The sequence below is a fragment of the Pararge aegeria genome, chromosome 19 (assembly GCF_905163445.1).
Source record: "Pararge aegeria chromosome 19, ilParAegt1.1, whole genome shotgun sequence".
Taxonomy (NCBI): domain Eukaryota; kingdom Metazoa; phylum Arthropoda; class Insecta; order Lepidoptera; family Nymphalidae; genus Pararge; species Pararge aegeria.
The window spans coordinates 12,312,582-12,335,585 of NC_053198.1; the positions used below are offsets into that span (position 1 = coordinate 12,312,582).

At 35.4% G+C, this 23,004-nt stretch overlaps 1 protein-coding gene across 1 annotated transcript in view; it reads left to right on the forward strand.

The window, feature by feature from the left end:
• The window catches only part of LOC120631849 (myosin-I heavy chain), a 119,162-nt gene that overhangs the window by 34,137 nt on the left and 62,021 nt on the right, over positions 1-23,004 (forward strand). The window contains exon 2 of the mRNA XM_039901504.1: positions 6,500-6,559. The gene's annotated coding sequence lies outside the window, so the exon portion shown is untranslated. The remainder of the gene's footprint in view (positions 1-6,499; positions 6,560-23,004) is intronic.

The following is a 23,004-nucleotide window of genomic DNA, read 5'->3' on the forward strand; positions in this document are numbered from 1 at the left end:
TTTATTTGCTCGTTTGGATAAAGTCCTATCCAGTACCAACTCGGGTACACATTGCACAACAATCGCAATTGACTGATTAACTCGGGCGTAACTGCGGTCCACTGCCTTCGGGCTGTTTAATTGGATATTTTTAATTTGAAACAGCCCTAGTTAGCGACCCATTACACGACTCAAACGCAAACACCGTTGAGCTAAGCGCAGAGGTGGAAACTTAATTTGCAACTTAATTCCAAATTGGCACGGTAAATACCAAGTACTGGAGCGCGGCGCAGGTGGAGAACTGGAAACTTATTTTGAGAGTAGGTAAAGTTGAAAACTCGGATGTTTATCATACGAGTGCAAAGTTTAAAGCTTTGTGTGCTAGCTCTATTTACCAGGTCTTTTACACCACAGTGGCTCGGAAAAATTAAACATAATTACTCCCAAAAATGATGGCGTATCTCAATTATATTTCTTTTGTGTACATCGGTTTCTCTACTATATCAGTAATTGTTATTTTCAGCTATCCTAGTAACATTTTTTTCTAAGATAAATTTGCCTTATTACCTAGCTGTCTTCAAAAAAAGAAACGGTTCTTAGTTATTCTGCATTTCGATTTACTTCACCTGTATCTATATTTATAAATTATGTACTTAACGGAATCTTTGACGAGATTTTCACCCACTACGAATAACGTGGATTTATTTTTGCTTGAACACGCAATTTTTTTATTTTATAAATATTCTTTAGTTTCTTCGACAAATGTAGATTGATTTGCTTTAAATTGCATGCATTAAATCTTAATAACATCTTCATTTTAGTATGGACTTTGGATTAACATTGCTTCTTAATGTACCTCAATAAATCATACACCATTTTTGCGGGTTTAAGAAGCACGATACAGTACCAAGAACATTAAAACTCTTGTTCGCCGGATTTGTGAAAAAACTTGAACGAAGATAATATTATTTAGATCTACTAGCTGTTGCCCGCGACTTCGTCTGCGTTTGATTTTGCTTTTAAAGTATTCAGTATCGCTAAGCCTTAAAAAAGTATAGTAGTATATATAATACCATATTATTTATAGACAAAAAATTTGCAATAAAATAAAATTGCGACTATAATTAAAGATCTAAGCTATCCTATCTCTTAAGTTGGACCAGACTGCTTACGGTGTGCCAATTTAATTTAAAATCGGTTTAGTAGTTTAGGAGTCCATCGCGGACAAACATCGTGACAGGAGATTTATATATATTAAGATAGTCCAAAGCCCACCTCCTATAACGTGTATTTATACAACAATTTACTAGTTAGATGATTTATCATACTTTCAACCATTGATTTAAACATCAGTTTATTTTTGACATATCTTGTCCTAAATTATGAAACAAAACGTCAATAATATAAAAAAAAAAAACTTTAAGCGATAGTACATGCCACTAGAACAGTGGCGTGGTAAACCTTTAGAACAGTAGCAAAATTAAAGTAGCGATTTGGCCTAAGTACAAACAAATCCATAAAAGCGAAAGCCATGCGACGACGCATCCAGTCTCCACGCACGAAGTCACCGACGGAAATTGCTCGTTGCACACTTTTTAATGACTACTTCCCTGATGAAAGCTTAATGAGACACCATATTGACTTCTAGCTGAGCTCCATGGTTTCACCCGCATTCAATTCAATAACGGCCGGCCGATTTTACGGCCGATTTGACGGCCGATTGGCGCAGTGGGCAGCGACCCTGCTTTCTGAGTCCAAGGCCGTGGGTTCGATTCCCACAACTGGAAAATGTTTGTGTGATGAACATGATTGTTTTTCAGTGTCTGGGTATTTTATTTGTATATTATAAGTATTTATATGTATTATATTCATAAAGATATTCAAAAGCTATCTTAGTACCCATAACACAAACTACGCTTACTTTGGGGCTAGATGGTGATGTTTGTATTGTTGTAGTATATTTATTTATTATTACTTGTATATTATTATTAATAAATGAATCTAATTTTACACATACAATAAACATTTTCAAAAAAAACTCAAAAATATCTTTTATCAAGTACTTTAGATGCGGTACCTACATTACATAAAAAATGTGTGTATGGTAGTGAGATAATCGCGGTAACCCTATTTGTGAACATTAAACTAAAGCTACGAAGGTTCCAAACGCCTGGTCTAAGAAGAAGCCCACAAGAAACTTAGCCGGCTTTAAAAAAAAAACTTATTATATCGTAATGAAACAATCGACCGCGGCGCTAAATAATACTTACAAGGGTAAATGGCCCTAAACATGATTAAAAGTTATTATAGGAAAAGTTCAAAAACCCCGTTACAAAAATAACTATGATATCAGAATACTGCACTCAGTTATTTTCCGGTCCACCCAAAAGGAACTGTAGTGTCCTCGCCTAAATTATAATATTTTTGCTTAATAACTGTGTAACGCATTTATAATGGGCACGCGATTCGCTCTCTTGCATTCTAATATATTCCTCGGGTCTTTGAAGCGGTTAATGCCATATATGTTTTCTTTTGAAAAATATAACCGGATACGTTTCTTCTATCGGTGCCTATAACAAGGCATTAAATAATAATATACCTACTATGAATGAATGAATGAATGAATGAATATACTTTTATTGCACACCACAAAAAGTACATGGAACAAGAAGAAAAGTATAACAAAACAACGTATACAATTTGGCGGCCTTATCGCTACATAGCGATTTCATCCAGGCAACCAATGGCGAAGATAAAAAACAGTTACAGAAAATAGTTAGGTGGTACATATATACATATAGCCATAAAAAACATATTTCATTACTTAATACAATATTTGTAACTAAAGACTAATAAATAAATAAGTAACTAACCTACTATGTAAATCATAGCGCATTATTATTATTAAACGTCAGTAACTCTCTCACATAAACGATAAATAAGTGCGAGTGAGACAGCATGATTAAAGATTTATGGCCTATTTAAAGGGTACCTACTCTAGTTTATGATTGGCACGCTCGCAAACGGAGTAGCTATCACGTATCTAAACATTATACCGTCATAGCAAAAGGGACCTATGCCACTCATTTATTACGTTAACGTGTTGCCAACAGCACTAGCTGTGGAGTTGTGGACAAATTCAAGCTTTAAAGGGATGAGGATAGGTTCCATTTGACTGTTCTTCGAGCTAAGGGTATAGAAAACTCGATAATAACAGAGGTACTATAGAGCAGTCATATGCAAGAAAAATTTTGCGGCCTTCACGAAGGGGACAATATAACGATAGACATATAATATCTAGATTTTCGATTCTCGATTTTCTTGAAGGATTTTTAGTTTTTGGTTAGGCAGGAGAGTTCAGAAATCTATTTTAAGTTACGCATCTAGAGTCCTGGTAAAGCCAACAGCAAGCGTCCAACGCTTGATACTGACTCGCTGATCATTTTAGACAAAACCGCTGAAGCGAACATATTTTTCAACTGAAGGTAGGACGTTTCCCGCTGTTTATGTCGCACTAAATAAATATAATCACGTAATTTTCATGAAATGTATTGTAAAGCTGGATTTAAATTTAGAAATTCGTCATAATCATCCACCGCCCATAACTGCTTCATTGCTACGCACGAGCTCTTCTTGTCGCGAGTTCGCGAACAGTGGCATGCCATGCCACTGCTGGGTATGCAGATGATATAAAATGAAGAAAATCCCCAGTAGGAGCTATAAATACTTCAAGGTAAGGTTTTTATAACTCTTACAATGCCGATCCTTGAGTGCTTTCTAACTCTTATCGGAGATTTTCTTCGTTCTATATCATCAGCATACCCTGTGCATACCGTCTATGCACGCCACTGTTCGCGGGCTATAACGTTTCTTCACGTACTAGTGATAATTACCATGACTGTATTGGTTCCTTAGGCTCCTAGGGCTGCAGAGTTAGAAAACCCCCCTTAACGAAGAATCTGTATTTTTTGATATTATTCGTCTGTATTTCATTTATTAAATTTTATGCACCAAGCAATACAGTTAAAAAAGAGGTAAGGTGAAACCATTGATTATTAACAGAGCAACTCTTCGCGGGGCATGCAAGGAACACGTACCTACTACAAAGAACCGCCCTGTGTCCATCCACGTGCGACGTAAATGTTAAGCCTCGTATGCCAGTAATTGACGACGACGAATTGTAGAGCTTTTTGTGACAGAGCTCGTTCGGAGAAGTACTATCGCCATGCTTATTTCTGCCGCTAAGCAGCATCGTTGCAATGCTGTGTACCAGCGTGGTTGCTGGTGTAATTATAGGCACATGAGGCTTAACACCTACGCCTCAAATTGATTGACACAGGGCGGCGTGTTGCAGGACTTGCTCCTTTCATGCCCTGAGATATATATATATATGTATATATATATATATAAGCGATAGTTTTCCACTTACTATAAAATAATAATACTAGATGACCCCAGCGCCATCTGTCGGGCTGATTTGTGAATCTAAACCATCCAGAGTGCCACCCAAACGCATACCGAAACATTCATTCAAATCGGTCTAGCCGTCTAGGAGTTCAGTGACATACACACGCACACAAGAAGTATATAATATACTAGCTGTTGCCCGCGACTTCAATTGTGTGGCGAGTGGCATTCAATTTAGTTGGAGTTCTAAAAAAAATTAAAGTATTCAGTATCGCTGAGCCTTAAATGAAGGGTTTGCTGCTGTCCGCTGAGGAGTTCTGTCCTCTATCTCCAACCACATTCATCAGATCTACACAAGGTTTGGGTAAAATTTAATACATATTATAACCTCAGTACAAAATAATTATTTAAATCGGTTATAATTTGTCGGAGTTATGGTGTAAAATCGTCAAACACTTTCATTCCCTCTCCCAAAGGGATACGGGACGGGATAAAAAGTATCCTATATTACTTCTAACACTTCCAAGAATATGTGTACAAAGTTTCATGAGGATCAGTTTAGTAGTTTTTGCGTGAAAGCGTAACAAAACAAACTGACATTGACATTTTTAATATTAGTAGGGATAGGGATAAAGATAATTATTACTATAAAAAAATATTCCAATTTTCGATTTTCACGTAGAGTTAGAATAGACAAGTGTGCTACATAGATTTTCTCACGTGCTATATGAAACTACGTGTCTGTATGCAACTTATTACCATCAACGCAGCAATACGAGAGGAAATTACATTTGAGTGTGCAGAATCGACGGACGGGAAAATTGAATACGCAACATGCCGCATATTACATAGACCTGCTTGCATCTTATAAACCAATGAACTAAAAATACTGCTCGTTTTCACAAACACACCCGGTGAAGCCAATTTGGTCAAGTTAAACTAACTATTAGTCCGGTCAATTTAGACATTCGAAGTTCACCTTTTTCACCAACGATTTTCATGAAATTTAGTATACATTGGGTTTCTGTGGCGATAAATCGATCTAGCCAGGATTCATTTTTAGAAAATTTATTCGTGTTTTATCGGCAAATATTTATATATAGTTGGAATCTCGGAATCTTCTCAAAGGATTTTAATGAAATTTAGTATACCGGGGGTTTCGGGGGCGATAAAATCGATCTAGCTGGCATTCATTTAAGCTGAAAAAAATATCCTTTTTGAGAGATTCTGATGCGAATATCGGAATTGTTGTTTTCTTTAAAGTTCTATAAAACAGTCCGCAACAACATACGAATATTTTTTTAAGTCGGCTCATTCGCGGATGAAGTGGCGCGGGTCCGCTAGTTATAAATAATACTAGCGGACCCCAGCGCCATCTGTCGGGCTGATTTGTGAATCTAAACCATCCAGGGTGCCACCCAAACGCATACCGAAAAATTCATTCAAATCGGTCCGGCCGTTTAGGAGGAGTTCAGTGACATACACACGCACACAAGAAATATATATATAAAGATTTAAAAGTTCCTCACCATTCCCGTGTATAGATTTTTTTTTATTCAAGGTCAAAAGTCTAGAAAATGAGTTTTTCGCGATTTCGAGCAAAACGGTAAGTTTTATCATAAAAGTACCTTCGACAAAACTTGTAGATAATTTAATGATCTAAAAAATAACTTTGACCCTAAATAACTTTTTTTCCATACACGAGAATGATGGGGAACTTTTAAATATTATTTATAATTATGTTTTGAAGAATTTTACTGTTTTTCAGCTTGTTGTGATTTTATGTACCTTCTAGACCAAAAAATGAGATTTTTTGGTCTAGATTGACCGGACTATATAACGAAAAACAAGCATTAAAAAGTCTTTTTAAATAGCCTTTTCACCTCCCACATTGCGGGGTGTATGTAAATATGTATATAAATATGAGGTCTCAGAATCTCATTTTACCTCAATTTCGGAAAATCGAGTCTATGAACACGTGCTAAAAACTGGGTATCTTTAAAAAGGTTAGGCGGTATTTCAAGGTCGAGCAGCTTCTTTTACTGTACCAGACTCAGATCCTATATTGTAAAAGTGATACAATGTTAACTAATTTTTTGTTTTTTGTCCACAGATTTCACGTAAAATGAAGCGTCCGTAAAGGAGAACCGCAATATAGAGTCACAAATATCAGGTAAATTATGAAATTTAATTTTTACGGCTTGACTTAGAAGTTTTCCCCGCTGGTGTTCGAACCCGGGACCTACAACTTAAAACCACAGCGCTGCGCCAGGGAGGTTATCAAATAATATAACGGAAAAGGTGCTTATAATACGGCATGTGCCAACATCTAGCGTCGTAAAAGGCGCGGTACATGCGTACATATCCGCCGCCGATGAACTGAATGACAATCGGCCTATTGTCTATTGTCACTATACCTTGCGAGGTGACGAATGCCCGAGGCTACTCCTTTGAACGATTTATAAGCTTTTTGAAGATTTCAATACCAGCTAAGTAGGTGTAGATACGACGTCAATGCACAACCGACCATTGCTCTGAGATCTATCTTTGAGCACTTCTTATTCGGTCCCCTGCGATTTGTTACGAGTACAACTACTAGTAGAAGTGTAGTAGTGGAGCTCTTTGTGACAGAGGTCGCCCGGAGAAGTACTACCACTAGCTTATTTCTGCCGCTATGCAGCATTTTTCCAATACGGTCCGATCAGCGTGGTTGCCGATGTCATTCAAGCACATAAGGGCTAACACCTACGCATCAGGTTAATGAACACAGGTACGCTGTCCTACAAATTTCCTTGAATGCTCTTCGAAGTGTTGGTCTGATTATAGGCGATAGTTTTACACTTCCCAACAGATCTCCTTGGTCTGCCAATTAAAAAAAACCATTTATAAATACTTATGAGTCGGGAGAATTCACTAAACCAGTAACTACTAAGTGGGGTATATAAGACCATAAGCATCTTACTATAAGGCTTGTTCTAGCTACCCATTCGTTGCATCTCTTCGTTTGAATTTTAAATTCTTTCTTGAAAGCCCCCAAGCGATCGCCCTGATTTTTAATTTTTGCCGAGATTGAGTTTAACTGAGGCAATAATAAATCAAATTATCAGTAATTTCTGTGGGAATTTTTTTCTCGTAAAGATAAAAGATTATCTTTTATCTTTACGAGAAAAAAACGGTAGACGGTAAAATTGTAGTGTCCGTGTTTCACTATGAAATCGAATACTTTCTCTATTTCGTAGTTTCACAATTTTTAAATCGTACTATTATACTTAGACCCGTAATACTAAGTACAATTTATAGACCATTTATTAAAAAAAAAAAAAAAAAAAAAAAAAAAAAACAGTCCATTGAAAAGAAAGAGTACTTACTTAGTAATAGACATAGTTCCTAATTACTGCAATTAAAAGAAACGGAAAATAATATATTTTGTTATTCTATCCACATATTGGTCATTCGATATACACGCTTTGAAAATCTGTAAGTAATGAAATACCATCAGGTACACATTTAAGATAATGTAAACACACTGTAAGAATAATTATTTAAATTAGTGCCGGATTTTAATAAAAACCACTATACAAAAATTTACTTAAGCATCCTTCTTTTTCACCGGAGTTCACTAACCCTAACATTACTGAGCGCGGGGTATAAAGGACCGGTAACATCTCGTATCCCGGCTTGTCCTAGTTTCACCTGCATAGTCGCCGACCGTGTCGTTTGAATTTCAAATTCTTGCCCTCGAGCCTGCAAGCGAACGTCCTGATTTTGAATTTTTACCTAGGCGCATTTTTATCCTTACGTAAACTGATTTCTGGAAGGTTGCTAGGTCTAGTTGCGTGTTTTCTAGTATGTAAAAAAAGCTCGTGTAGATTTAGTTTGAATACATTTAAATAATATGTGTAATAGTATAATCTGTAAAAGAAAAAAATTTTGAAATAAAAAAGTAAGTAGGTATTTTAGGAAAAAATATGGTTTATCTCTTTTTAAGTTTTAAGTAAGATGGTTGACAAGTGGATTTGAAGTGTTTTGGGCCAAGGTCTTGAGCTAGGTACTCAACTCGTAGTAATATGCCAAGTCGACACACATTCTCGTATAAAAAAAAATATAATTGTGCAAACAAACAAAAAATTTTTATTTTTAAATCAGTTTTATATAATGTTTCTTTTGAGAGCCACAGTTAAAGCACCTAATAAAATTATGGGTATTTACACTTTCTTGAAGATAATCTTTTGAATTACTTTTTAGCTTTAATCTTTTAATGTACATAATATATTATTCACAAAAAAGAATTAATTGTACAATCTTTATTCAAAATCTATAATCTTCACGCAAATACCCTCATTTTATAAATTATCCCCAAATTCATAGCAGCGTAACAGCCACGGTTTAACGATCCCCATTACTATCTTGCATTATAATTTGAATGTAAAAAAGTATAGGTAACTGAACTGTTTGATTAGCACAAATTGCAATGTGTAAATTTAATAACAGCTGCTATTAAAATTTTCGCTTTAGTTTTAAGCTTACGAATGTGGTTATCGCCATCATCTCACTACCGTGTAATTCTTATGTACGCATCAAAAGTGCCACCTGTGGGCCTACTTGAATAAAGATATTTTTGACTTTGACTTGTGCTTTATGACTTTTAAATCGGGATTCGTTAAAATGGACGTTATAAATAACTACATATTTATACTACATTATAAAAGCTACTGGAAAATGTTTGCGTGATGAGCATAAATGTTTATCAGTGTTGGGTGATCTGTATGTTATAAGTTTTTATGTATTTAATAATTCATTTAATTATTAATCATCAGTTAATCTTAGTACCCATAAAACAAAATGATGTGTGTATGTAATGTCGTAGTATATTTATCTATTATAACCCGTATCCTGTAGTGGGCCGGTAATGGGTTGAATTTCATCTTAATGTATTGAATTAGTCGGGTACAGAAGCATTTTCTGCCTGATAAACTATTCTATCCATATTTGTAGAAGTAGCTTAACCGCAACTATCAGACTCTTGAAACTTTCTGACCTAATTCCCACGCTGACGACGAGTACAATGTCATACAACAACTCGGATAATTAATTACCTAGCATGCCGTACTAATTGGTCTTAGAATCAGTAACTCATAAGATTCTCCCCATATAATGAGAATGCACGGATAATAGAATTATTCTTATACAGTTTTGTCATACTGCTCTTTGGGTCAATATGATATTTATAGGTTGTTGTGTATGTTGCTTTTAGCTCAACTAGCTTTTAGAACCTTGTTTCAAAAAGCTTCTTTCTTCACAACCGACTCAAATTCCAATATTTTCACTGAAATAGCATACTATATGCCACAGGCAACTTTGAAGCGTTCATCCGTATTTCTTTCCATTATTTTGAGTTGATACAATAAACATACTTTATCTTGAAACCTTTATGCTTCATATTTTAAAATATATCGTTAATAATTATTAATAATAATAAAGTTTTGTTAAGTTTTCGATTTGTTTTCTTGGACGGAACTACTAGTCATATTTGGAAAACGTTTTTTGTTTTTGACATGCCAATTCTTAAAGAAGGCAATGAATAGGTTTTTAAAACATCATTATTTTAACGTACCACTTCCGAAATTATTATTATCAGACTTATAGCAACTTTAATATTTATATTGTCGCATCTTTGTTCGTTGTAACTCTTGAGATCAATGGAGTTTTACATTAAAACTTGGCTCTTATTACAGGCACTAAACAAAACGGTAGTCTATTTGTAAACTGAGAGAAGATATAATCAAGTGCGCAATGGCCTACCTGCCATTAATTACACCCGCTTAGTTGTGCCATAATGGCGCGGTATCTACTATCGTAAATCATTATGAAAATATTACGTGAGTCAATAGTGTATCAACACAAAACTCGTACGTGGTTTTAATAAGAATAGTTAATACTACTCGTAGTAGCAATCCGCACTGGGAACAGCGTGATAGACTATAGCAATAACCCCTGCTTGTTGTGGGATGAGACCTGTGCTCTACAGTGGGTAACTGATATGATGATGAGTATTAGAATATACGTTTATAATAAGAATAGTTAATAGTAGTAGAATCAGTTCGTACGTGGTTTAGAAAGAATACCACCTTTATCTTACTTTAAATTCGACATATACAACGTGTAACAGAATTATGAAAAAATATTGAAGGTTGCATACGTACGAGTATATTTCATAAGTAATCACCGTGTAAAAATATTAAATAAAAAGGAGCATATTTTTCAAAACATTCTAAGTGTTCACTTATGACAACCCTATTGAATATAAAACACCGAGGCGCGCATAGTACTTTCGCTATGCGACGCGTACTAATAAATTGGCAAAAATACATGATTTTAATGTACCTCTAAAGCCTGTGAAGTATTATTTCGGTTTTCATTTACACGTTGTATATATATGACAATATACACGTCGTCACCTAGCCCCAATATAAGCGTTGTCTGTGTTATGCTTACTATGATGACTGATTAGTATTTTTTTTATGAATAGTATCCATAAATACTTATAATATACCCATAAACAGAAACAGAAAACATTTTTTTTTCATCACACAAACATTTTCCAGTTGTGGGAATTGAACCCACAGCCTTGGACCCGCTTTACACAGTCGACCAGTACTAAACGATGAACTTACTAAAATCGGTATAGTTGAGTAACATCGCAAAGGCATATACGTGTCATTAAAAACCCTTCCAAGACCTTTTTTTAAAACGGAAATATGCAAGATGCCTTTCATCTTGGACGATGAATAAATACTTATATCTAAAGAAATTCTTTCGGCTTATCAGCAAGAGTACCGGTACTATCATCTTAGCTTGCGGGTTAAAACCCACTTCAGCGGTAATAGCCCCTTTGTGGATAGAACAGTGAAGCTGTATGACGTCACAATCAGGATATCCAGGCTGTCAGCAATACGCAAAAGCCTTTCTAAGAGCGTCCTTGTCAGCCGCGACGCGTACATTACGGTTTCATGAGGAAAAAAACTGCATTGTCGCTCAAATTGCTTTGCCGCCATTATTCCTCACGGGATACCGCAGATTTTGCGATTCAAACTCCATGAGAACATCAGATATGGTAATTATATTCTGGAATTTCATTGTAGCGATGTGACATCAAGTGGAATCATATCGGAAGATTGTCTGCGATATGCAAAGGCTTTCCTGAGAACGTGCTCGTAGCCCGCTCTCCATACATTGTCTCGTGGGAAAAGCGAGTATCACTGCGGCGATATTGCATAAATTGTTCGTTAAAGGACACGGTTGTTTGTTTGAAGGTATTTTATCGATTAACACAAGCAAAGGATTCCGCGGGACATGGTGTTCCAACCCTCATTGGTGACTCACAATTTGAAATGATAATTTTATACAAATTGTGATGTTTCTGTTGTGTCCTAAACTTCGAGGTACCTACGCTCTGTTCACAAACGTCTGTATTCAGTAAGGTAGGCGTGCATTAGGTAAATTCTTCGAATAGTGGTTACGCTGTGATCTTATAAGAGGAAGATCCCCTGGTTCGATCCCCAGCGGGAAATTTTAAAATGGTATTGTTTCTAGAGGCTTTATAGCTAGTTACCACCCTACCGGCAAAGACGTGCCACAAAGCGTTTAAGGACTCCAGTACGATGTAGTTTAGAAGTGGGTGATGAGGGCTTAATGTAACTTACTCCAGGCTAAGAGATTAGCCCCCAAAAATCTTAGATTGCATCATTACTTTCCTAACTCGTAGCGGAATAAAAATAAATTTCGAATCAAAATATATAAAAAAGTAGCAATGTGTAATCATCGGTTTTATAGCCCGCACTGGAGAACTGTTTTGGGTTTATGCTCCAAAACTCTCGTCTATGCGGAGGCCTGTGCTCTAATTACAGGGACATTAATTGGCTGAATATGATGAATGGGTCAACAGATGAAATATTTGCCAATTATTTATTTATTTATAAATTCTTCAAAATGGCTGTCTAGTTCGGCGAGATTTTTAAATTAAGTTCCCTCATATATTTAAGTAAAAATGTAAGTAACTCGGCAGCCGAGCTTCGATTTTTTGTAAAATAGTGTTTTCACGAAGAAGAGAGTGTATCAACACAAAAACATGCCAATTCTTGAGGAAGGCAATAAATAGGTTTTAAAACATCACTATTTTAACGTACCACTTCCGAAATTATTATTATCAGACTTATAGCAACTTTAATATTTATATTGTCAAAGTACTATGCGCGCCTCGGTCTTTTATATTCAATAGGGTTGTCATAAGTAAACACTTAGAATGTTTTGAATTCGTTTGTATGCATGATAAATATGCTCCTTTTTATTTAATATTTTTACACGGTGATTACTTATGAAATATACTCGTACCTACGTATGCAACCTTCAATATTTTTTCATAATTCTGTTATTCTCGGAAAAAAGATATTTAGAAAAAACTTTAAAGAAAAATCTTAATTTAATTATTCGTCAATATAATAGTGCCGTTTGAAGCCCAGCGTTAATTTGTATTCAGATATTGCCATTGTGGATTTCCAATAGCAACAATGCAAATACCTCAGAGATGGCTCTATAATTATTTTCCTCGATTCAGGGATGCTTGTTATTAATATATTTGCTAATAATAGACTCTTTAATTATGTATTATGATAGAGTATTTTATTCATAAAATTCATATTCGTATTCAAGCCTTCAAAGAAGCCGAGTTCCCAGAGGTTTAGTATTTATGACTTAAAACGGATGCCGTGAACGCGATACCAACTTGTGGAGTCTGATATCAAAGTTGCAACACCTACTTAGTTAGTAGATACGAGAATAATTTCTGACGCACTATATTCATTAGAAACAAGCAGCTGTAAGCTGTGTATTTTCAAAGGCACGTTACGTACGTTTTTACCATTTTGGTAACTGTGCCATGAGGCGACTTGGTCCGTTTGTACCAACCTTCATTCCAAATCGTGGGTTCGAGTTTTACTACTGGAAAATGTTTGTGAACATGAATTTTTTTCTGTGGCTGCTGTTTTTATGTATATTATAAGTATTTATGTATATTATTCATAAAAATATTCATCAGTCATCTTAGTACCCACAACACAAGCTACACTTAATTTGGGGCTAGATGGCGATGTGTGTATTGTCGTAGTATATATATTAATTTTTTCATATGAAGGGAATCCTACTTATTTTCAGTTTGTGCTTTAAATAAATAAAAGTGCTTAAATATAACCAAAATTAATTTTTTTTCATTTTTGTACAGCGTTTAATGTACCTTTTTGTGACATAGCTCGTCCCGAGCAGTACCTATTGTCGTTTTGCTTGTTGCTTCCGCCAAGCAGCATTGCTTTGTTTCGATCTGAAGGGCGTGGTTGCTGATTTAATTGCAGGCACATAAGCTGAACTCCTAAACCTCAGGTTGATAATCTCAGTGCGGCGGTTTGTGGGACGTGTTCCTAGCATGCCCTGCGAAGTATTGTTCTATTTTTAAGCTACGGTTTTTCATTTACCATCTGCGGGGCTAGCACGGGCGGAAGATAAAAATTATATCCCCGATTATATCCAAGGGGTATAATTAACGTGCCCATCTGCTAAATCACTGGAACATGGAATAAAAGAAGTTTACCCCCGTTTATTAATACACATATTTTATTTGGATATTATATCCAGCACGGGTGCACAACCCGTGCTCTAAGAGTTAATAAAGCTGTGGGAGAAGATAAATTTATATTCTTTCCCCGGGGATATAATTGTCTTCTGCCCATGCTAGACGTACAGGTGGGCCATCGCCTTGGTACATCAATGAATAGTAATCATTCAAAATCATAACAAATTATAGTCATTCCTCTGATTAGAACATCTTTTGCAAGAGATGCCAAAATGATACTATCTCAATTGTAAGATTTAAAGTTGCATGTAAATGATTGCAAAATGAAGTTACATAAATGATCTAATAATATGTGCTACTTTGAATCATCGTTATAAAGAATTAAAAAAAAATTAACTCTTAATTCTATGAATAATATAGATAATTACAATTAATTTTACAAAAATTAATCTAAAAGCTTGATTTTAATTTTTATCTAATTACCACGAAGCTTCTTTTCAAATTACATTTTAAATAGACTAGCAAGTCACTAACTGCGACACACGAGGTAAAAATTAATGAAAGATCGTTTTTCTAAGACTTAAAAGCACTCCACTGATTAGTCCGCTTAGTAGTAATAAATTAACCTACATTAATTTTTATTCCACGGAATGGTGTCACGCATTGAAGGGTTAAAAAGGCCTAGTTGAGTTTAGTGGGTCAGAAAAATAAATGAAACGTTATTTGAGTTGGCTTATTTTAAGTGGCATTACGGTGGGAAATGGCCACTTAAAACGAGCGTGTTTTTTTAGATAACAACAAGAATATAAAAGGATACTATATTATTTTAGTTAACGCGAAAGTAACAAGTGTTATACAAGCGCTGATAATGATTGAGGACCATTTTGAAATTATAAAACGTAAGTACCGGGAATATTAAATTTTAAAGTTTTGAATACTAGTTGACACTAACACGAAATGTAGAATATGTTAGAAGAAAATCATAGAAGTTCAACTTCCCAAACCTAAGAACAAGAACAATAATAAATTCCAAACACATATTTTCGGGGGAGACAATATTATGATTAAACGTTTAATGTTAATTAAAACACAGCTAAAAACTTGAATTACAAAACGAAAACGTCGGTAATTATGCTAACGCACGAAGTTTTTTTTAAATTATAATTATTAATTGATGGTGTGGATGGATATGTATAATGACTAAGCAAATAGTGGTGAATGGAAAACCATCCCCTCTAAACAGAGCAACACTTCTCAGGTCGAGCAAGGAACACATCCAGCAAGGTATTGCATAACACAAATATAACACATTACACGCAATATACATAACAAAAGTAAAAAAAATTTTTTTATTTAAATGTACTTTTACTAAACACGTGTTCTAAATACATATAAAAATACTAGAATATACAACGAGCATCGTAAAAATTCAATCTCATCATTTTTCTCCATCGTGCCAAAAGAAGTATAACTTCAAAAAAAATGTTTTGCATAACCACTGTTGTCAAAATTAATCCCGGATTAAAACACAGGAAACTCTCTAGCACTTGCTTGACAATGCTTGACTTTGAATTCTCTCTTCATTTGTTTTTGAAAAAATCCCTACTCCGTAGTTACATTTACAAATTAAATTCATCAGAATACAATGGGGCCTATTAGGGAACTCTCGAGTGAATCAAAATTTAAAATACGAGTACTCTAATTGTACAGCCCTTGCTTTGTATTACGAGGTACAAACAAAATTTGAATTAGAAACAAAGCAATGAAACATATAATAAAGCTTTAGAACAAGATCAAAAGTGATTAACATATCGCATTAAAATATCATATCCAACCTTACATGGGTTACTTTTAACGAGAAACTAACATTGTTTATATCTTACTTATAAACAACTGAGTCATTCTCAAATAGTAGATATATTGTTTATTTAAGACTAAGGACTTTATTTTATTTTGCCGCTTCGTGTTAGTTAGCCTGTAGTCTGCTGCAGTCTAAGATGTCAGCGGGCTAACTTGTTAAAGGTGTAGGTAGCAGTTATACTTATTATTTAACTAGCAATAACCTGAGATTTCGTCCGCGTTTGACTGATAATAAGTTTCCCATAGAAACTTTCTTCCTCTATTTGACATAAATTTCCCGAAGCTACTCTGTAAGCTTCGGCTGCCTATTTATAATCCCCGACGCAAAAACGACGGGGTGTGTGTGTGTGCGTGCGTTTGTGCGTCCGTGCGTCCGTGCGTACGTGCGTACGTGAGTACGTGTGCGTGTTCGTGTGTCTGTGCGTTAAAACCCTGAATATGGGTATAAAATTAAAGGGTTTGACTAGTAGAATTGCGTACACTATTGAACGTGGGGCGAAAATAACAAATCATGTTATTTCTGTATAATGACATAACACTGTGAAACAATATACATACCAGAATCACTAAACCAGTCACCGTAGTCCACTGTCCCTATTGGTAAACCGCTGCATCGTGTGTTAGAGTCATGGTTCGCGCTCTATTGCCGATGTAACATTACACAGTAGTATCAAAAAGAGTATCTATGTATTAGCTATATATTTCACAAACTATCGAGTTAAAAAAAGGCCAATAATCATCAGTCAGTATCGAATCGTAGTTTTACTGTAAACAACCAGGCCGAGAGCTATCTGGTATTTTTTTATTTAACCCCGTATATTTGAAGTGTATGTGAATAATAAAATCGTATGAATTCAGGGGATAGTTATAAGAATCTAAATTCTACCTCGTCTTTTAGCTGGGATATGTTTTTTGTCGCTGTGACGCCGACATTAATACCGTTTCCGTCGAGTCCCACTGATTTATGAAATCCTTTAGCTCTTTTAGACATCCATTACGAGGTGTTTGGGACATATTGAGATAGCGATGTTATTTCTTACGATATGTGAAACCAAAATAGGATCTTTGTGTAACTTTTGAACTGTTCTGTTGGATTAGTGGTATCGGGCGCGGGCGACCAATTATTGTAGTACCAGATCCAAGTTAATAAAACCTGCAAATCAGATCATTTTTGGTGTTAGTAGTTTTTACTACAAATGCTTCCAATAGTAGATATACTGTTTATATTTAGGAACATTCTCGTCAGCCTACAAATGTGCTCCATCGTTGGGCATAGTGGAGTAAAGCCAGCGTGAAGTGTAAATCTTCGTTCTGAAGATTTTGAATTGTATTGTTTATTTATTTCAGGCATTCGATTTTAACATAACTGAATAACGTTCTCCATGCCACTAATACCATCTACTGCGATAACCAAGTCTGCCCAGCGTGGTGATTATGGCCTAGCCGTACGTCCAGCAGTGTATTATAGATGACGATTAAACCTTAGCACGGCAAGCATGGGCAAGAGACAATTTTCTCCCCGGGAAAAGTATTAAAAATTATCTTCTGTCAGAAGTTTATCAAATCTCAGAGCACTGGCTTTGTGGGTTTGTTTCCCACAACTTGAAAATGTTTGTGTGATGAACATGAATGTTTTTCAGTGTTTTGGTGTTTATCTGTATATTATAAGTATTTATGTAAATTATTCATAAAAATACTCATCACTTATCTTAACACCCATAACACAAGTGTTACAGTAAATGTATAAAGTGGGTAAATAATTTAACTTTTGATAACTATGAATTCATATTTGCCAGATATTATCTTAAATTGATTAGGATTTTTACAAATTTGGTTGGTGGGTATTTTGATATAAATACACACTTCAGTCCTTCATGGACGGTGTCAAAGTTACCTCCCGGTGCTTACTTTGGAACTAGATGGCAATGTGTGTATCGTCGTAGTATACTTATTTTATTTATTCACTTGCGCACAAGTGGAAATAATATCCAAATAACATATGTGTAATAATAAAAGGGGGTAAACTTCTCCTATTCCATGTTCCCGTGCTTTAGCAGGTGGACACGTTGATTATATCGCTTGTTAGTGGATATAATGTTTGTCTCCTACCTGTGCGAGCCTTGCAGAAGCACACTCAAATAAACATGCAAATTAAACACGAATCGATGAAAATCGAGTAAAAGCAATCGAGTATAAATCATCTCAATCCAGGCGCGTCGTTTATTCCGCTTTGGTAAAAAATGGCGTAGTGCAATATCCCGCCACTTCAGCGGACGTGGCGTCAAATGAGCGTTACTTCCACATGCCCGGGCTATGTTCTGATTACCTGGTACATTTACAGGTCATGTCAATACATTGACTTTATGTTCTTTTATACAACCAACTTGAAAAAAGATGGTTTATGTACGTACGAGTATAATATGTTAACTTACTTACTACAACGGGTCAGTGACCCAAAGAATAAGTTGGCCTCCGACACCAGAAGCTGCTATGTGGATTTGTCAATGGTGTAAGATTCTTATATATTTTTTTCTCCTCCATAAATTAGCAACTGACTACAAGCTCTCGTTGTGGTAATTGATGATGCAGTTTAAGATGCTAGTGGGCTAACCTGCTAAATTTGGCAGATGTATAACCACACCCCGTCATCTTTAAACTATATCTATGCATAACTGTGCATACATACAACAATCGCCGTGCGTTGAAAACCGCCGCCACAAAATCTTTTTTTCTCAGTATTGTGTTTCCGTGCATTATACTACTAGTTAAACCCTTTGATTTGATACCCATATTGAGGGAGATGTGAAAAACAACTATGTAATCCGCCATTTTGTGGCGGCGGCTATCCTGGACCGTTTTTCATCAAACATAGCTAAGAATACTACCGACTAATTCACCTTACGAACAAAAAGAAAAAAAATCAGAATCGATTAAGCCGTTGGGGAGCTACGATGCCATAAAAAAACACAAACAGACACTTCATTTTTGCGTCGGGGTTTACAAAACGAGACTCCCGTTTCACGCAATGACTAATTCAACTTATACCTACCTAATTTTATATTCAGATGCCTTCCATTACATTGCAGTCGTAGTAAATTTATATTATACTCATCGATTAAGGATGCATAAAAAGCTAAACCAATTAGTTTTTTTCTGGCCATCAATATTAATTTCCTGGTAACGCACGCGTTGGTTGCGCGTGCGCTCATAAATCTTTTGGTATAAGCGTGGCCATACACGCCCCAAGCGGTTAGAGTAGAATAAGAAATCGGCTAAAAAATTAAAAATTATACGAATCTAGTTATTGGAGCGACAAAGTCCGCGATTTTTTAATTTGCGGGAATTATAAGTAAGATTGAATGAATGTTTAAATCCTGTGGGAACGGTTATAGGGAGCTCATCTGGAATTTGTAACATAATTCCAAATGAGCTCCTTATATATTATTAGAACTATGGATATTCATTTTGGCGTTTTAGAAAATTAGGTCGATTATAACTTTTTTAGATATAACTGCGACGTCACTATGTTAATTATAATATTTATATAAATATAAATAATTCACCACTCTCTCACTCGGTTGATGATATGAGCATACTACATGCACTGCGTAACAGCGTGTTTCATATAACACCCGTTGCTATGTCTAGTATTAAATTTCTAACTGCTTATGTTCTAGAAATTACCCAGACAAAAAAGAAGGAGGGCTACGGCTAGGCTGATGACTAGAATTAGTGGAACCAGTGGCCACCATTTGTGGCCACTCTAAAAGGACATAAAAGGCGCGTGCCGCAACGGAAATAGATCTCATAGACTATTTAGTTATGCATAATTAAATATGTATCTAATTTTTTTATGAATATCCGTTACGATCGTAAATACAGTGAACTGTATGTTATTATAAATGTAAGTGTTATTTATTAAATTCGGTGACCATTTGTAGGTTGAAATAGGTAAACCAGAGTTATGTAATATTTGGAAGTAAGGTATAAAAAGGTCTAATTTTCTTAACACATGTATAATCTCGTTATGCTGATCAAATCAACTCGTGTCGTGACTAACTGCCCCCCAAAACCTTACCATAAAATATCTTAAAGTACAATATACATAATCTAATATTTAATACTCCTGAGTTGTCCAAGAAAACAATGATGATTGCTTCAAAAATTGCAAGCATTTCTTGCGTATCCATTTCCATATCCTCAAGTGCTAGGTTGGATTATTTAGGCCAAGATTTATTGTAGCCTCTATTGCTGAAGCAATAAGATTGTTTGCTTTATCTAGGTATGCAAGAATGTAATAAGCGAATAGAAGCAATTACGTTGGCGTCCGCCGATTGAATAAAGCGTTTAACCCTTGACTTCTGTTTGTGACAGACAGATTAGCAAGTGCTGGTCTTTTTTGCTATTCAGTCCTAGCTAATATTATAAATGCGATATGTGTTTATTTGTTTGTCCGTCCTTGACGCTCTAGCTAAGCAACCAATCAACTTGATTATTGACATTGGTTTGATGACTTGAGTTAGAGACACATACCGCGTTTAAAGTAGCTTCTTTTTATCGGAAGAAAACAAACGGTTTCAATGAACTTTGTAAAAGTCCGTAATAATAGCGGAAAAAAACTACAGTTCTGTTCTTATTTTTTATTACTAATGAAGTTCAGCTAATTTTGTCGGAGTGTTAGGTGTGTAGGTTTCTGATACTGATTCTGATTCTGATTTTAATAAAATCAACTACAGTATATGTTTTAAGTTAAATAATAAATAAATAAATATACTACGACAATACACACATCGCCATCTAGCCCTAAAGTAAGCGAAGTTTTTGTTATGGTTGCTAAGATGACTGATGAATATTTTTATGACTATAATACACATTAATACTTATAATATACATATAAACACCCAGACACTGAAAAACATTCATGTTCATCACACAAATATTTTTCCAGTTGTGGGAATCGAACCCACGGCCTTCACTGCCCACTGCGCCACTCGGCTGTCAACAGTAAGTTAATGTTAACCACAATTAATTAATTAACTGTTTATTTTTTGGCTTGGTTAGATGTCTCCTACGCACCAAATAACCACCAAATCCTGCATTTTCTAAACAAAATTAATCAAACAATTTGCAGGTTTTAAATCTAATGCGTTCTAATAATTGATAATTATAAATTTAATATAATTTTAATATAATTTATAATTATCGATAATTATTTAATATATAATTGGTAAAAATAACTGCCTTATTGGTCTAGTAGTAGGAGTCTAGTTCTTCTGCTAAGGTTTACGACAACCTTGGTTCGATTCCCGGTTCGAACTAAATATTAACAAGTTTTTGGGTTCTCTGTTAAAGAAACCTTAGAACCAGCCCCCGTGTCTTAGGCTGAATTTTAAGCCTTCAATCGCGGTACGATGCCGCCTAGCAATCGACACTGGAACAGCGTGGCTGGTCTATGCTTTTAAACCCTCTCCTATGAGAGAGGACCCTAATATGCCCAGCATTGAGTCAATAAATAGCATAATGATAACGTTGATTCAAAGGTTGTCTGGAGGAGAGAGCTTCAAGCGCCGATAAGGCCGCCTTTGCTCATTTATTTTGTAGTATCGTTTGTTTTTTAACCTAGCTTTCTTTTTGTATGTGCAATAAAGACTTCTTCTATTCTATGATGAATATAAATAATCATTTATTTGTTTACCAAGCCATAACCTATTTGTTTTTTTAATTTTTGGTAAACTTTGGGTAAAAACGACCACGATCAAACAAAACAGGTTATAACAGACGTTAGAAACCAGAGGCCGCTTACCCAATTTCGGGCCCAGTCCACGTCGAGCATATTGTTCCTATCCTAGACAGCCTTGAGTAACTAAGACTGTCTACTGTAAGAATAGGAACATGGCATGAATGAGCTGCTGGGCCACAAAGGGGACCCGCCGTCTGTGGGAAATTATTACTTGGTGAGAGCTGAGAGCAGGAGGATGGGATTTCAATGGCCCCTAATCAGGATGTAAGGGATAGCCAAGTAGCAAATTCTATTTCCCTGTTAACTAAACCAACGCTTGCATACTTAAATTACTCGACCAGATTATACATATTGAGATTAATAAAAAATCTTTTATTCTAATTCAACTCAAATCAATAAATTCTTAAATCATAATATAGGCCGCACTATATGTTCAAATCAAATCAATCAATTCGGTATTCAAATAGGTCTACTTCGAGCCCTCTACCTTAATCACACTCCTGCAGTGAGTTATAAACAATCTGTTATTCGGTAATCAATTTAATAAATACTTTATTCAAACAGTCCTACAACATGTTTAAATCAAATCAATAAATTATTTATTAAAATAGGCCTACTACGAGGTCCTTTGTTGCTTGTTTCTTCCCACACTGTGAGTTTAAAAAAAACGGTTTGTCACCATTACCATTATCAGCCAATGTGCATCCACTGCACTTTTAAGCAGCGCCAAACCTTTCTAACGACAGGATTTTTCGTGCAATTGATGTCTTCATCTTTCCGTAAGTCGTCGCTCCCCCTAGTCGGTGGACGCCCTACAGGGTCTACCCTCCACTTGTACTACTTTTAGGTTCCAACTCCCATCGGTCCCCAGACAGACATTGTTAACTTACTGCCACTTCTACGTTCTAGCTCTAAGAGCTACGGTTACTTTCTTTGGCAAATTATTTCATTTGTTCACTTTGAAGTTCAAGACATAGTAGCTGTTTTCTTAGCACGCTAAGCGAATTTTGGTTTTAAGATTAGCTTCGCTGTTATTGTCTATAGGTCACTAATAAGCTAAACTGGTAAAACGCATGCTCGTGAAAATCTATCAACTTTGAATCAAATCCATAAATTCTTTATTCAAATAAGCCTTTCAAGCCTACAAGGTCCTTTGGCCCGTTATTGTACATATCTTACATTTTTATGAAGAGATGGCTTCATTACTACATTAATTAACTTACGAACCTTTCGCGCCATGGTATTTTTTTTAGTGTTTAAGTAACGTACCCAACAGCCTCGGCAGTTTTTAGATACTGAAGTATGGATGGTGGCGTATGAGTGGATTAAGTTATTGGTTAGGTACCAATGGTTAACAAATTTTTAATTTAATATTATAATATACAAACTGATTTTC